The sequence below is a fragment of the Propithecus coquereli genome, unplaced genomic scaffold (genome assembly GCF_000956105.1).
Source record: "Propithecus coquereli isolate 6110/MARCELLA unplaced genomic scaffold, Pcoq_1.0 Scaffold221, whole genome shotgun sequence".
Taxonomy (NCBI): domain Eukaryota; kingdom Metazoa; phylum Chordata; class Mammalia; order Primates; family Indriidae; genus Propithecus; species Propithecus coquereli.
In genome coordinates this window covers 2,480,863-2,482,584 of record NW_012147301.1, presented here as the reverse complement: position 1 = coordinate 2,482,584, position 1,722 = coordinate 2,480,863, and the positions used below count along the sequence as shown (strand labels likewise).

The 1,722-nt window shown below is 37.3% G+C and overlaps 1 protein-coding gene across 1 annotated transcript in view; it reads right to left on the bottom strand.

The window, feature by feature from the left end:
- The window catches only part of UBAP1L (ubiquitin associated protein 1-like), a 29,706-nt gene that overhangs the window by 27,558 nt on the left and 426 nt on the right, over positions 1-1,722 (bottom strand). The window lies entirely within an intron of this gene.

Genomic DNA, 1,722 nt, shown 5'->3' with positions numbered 1-1,722 from the left:
TCTCTTTTTAGGATTCCAGCTAATAACCGAAGAATGACAAACTCTATTTTTCAATCCCCCAGTGAATCCATGATTCTAGGTCTCATCGGTGGCTGCTAACATCACAAAAAGAGACAACCAGACATTAGTGCCTCCTGAATGAAAGGGCACATCACATCTGTGAAGTATTCTTGCCAGAAAATTCCAACCTAAATGTGATTGAGCTTCTAGACCAGTGCTATCCAATAGAAACATAATGTGAGCCACCTATGTAATGGCACACCCCAAACTAGTCGCACTTCAAGTGCTCAACAGCTGTGTGTGGCTACCATATTAGTTTAAACACTAACTTATAGGATATATGCGGAGGGATATGGTGTGACAAGGGAGCAATTGGCAAGACCAAGACTGTGGGAACACTTTAAGAAAACTATTTCGTCAAGAAATAAATTGCAAGGGAAAAAGAGAAAGAGTGACAGAGTATAAAAGTACCCAAGAGGGAGCAGGAAGGAGACCTGGAGATTATCAGAAATTTAACACACATCAACCAACAACATATTGACTGTATTTAGATTCTGACTTGAAGAAAATGTAAAACATTTATGAGATAGGGAAGTTTGAACAATGACTGGCTGGGTATTTGCGATATTAAGGAGTTACTCATTTCTTTAAATGTGATAATGGTCCTGTGGTTACATTTTTTAAAACCTGTTTAAAGCTACATACTGAAATATTTATGCAGTAATTTGATGTCTGGGATTTGCTTCAAAATAATCCAGGGTGAATGGTGGATGTACACATGAAACAAGATTGGCCATGAGTTGATAATGATTTGAAGCTGGATGATGGGTATATGGAAAAAAATTATACTATTCTCTTTATGTGTGAATATATTTGAAATTTTCCATAGTAAGTTTAAAAAAAAAAAAAAAGACTGTGGGGTAAGATTATAATGACATTGCTCATATTCTTGAAAGTTCAATTCATTAAAGGCATTATTGAGACTTTCTTCCTAAACCTGTGAAGAACCAGTGGCTGGTGCCACCACTACTACACACAGGCAATAAACCAGGAAAAACTTACAAAATAAAAACCAACCAAACAACAAAAATAATACTTATTTTATTAAATCCTTGCAGAGGCCAAATGGGAGTAAAGAGGGAAGGGATTTTTCTCCACCTGTGGTTAAATGCTACCCTCCCCTTGGGCTTTGCTGCCTGAGTTTTTCTCAGTCCCCCCATCACACTCCCTGTCCCCATCAATGCAGATGTCGTAGTAGCAAGGCTGTCCAACCACCAAACATACATCATACAGTTCATCTTTTTATTTGTACTCTTCCTGCATCTCATCAGAGAGCAAATGGTGGACATTTCTAACAAAAAGGCACACAGGGCTGTGTGGTTATGTGAGGCTAATCATATCAGATTCTAAGATTTATAAGCTCAGATATACACGCTGGAGACATGTGGCCCTCATTCTTTGTTAACTCTATAAAGCATAATATATAAATTAAACAATGCAAATTAACAAAAAAGGGACAAAGGCATTATCATCTTGTCCCAAGAGCTTCCAACTACAGTACACAATATTGTTTCCAAAGTTGATGGTTTCCTTTCCTGCTTACCAGAACTGGATTTTGCGGACAAAGTTTGGTGTTTGAGATTCACCTTCCTGTAGCAAATGCCTGTTTAATAAATTTGAATTTTGGAGTGAAAATGTGTTTCATTAATGTGAAAGTGTGTT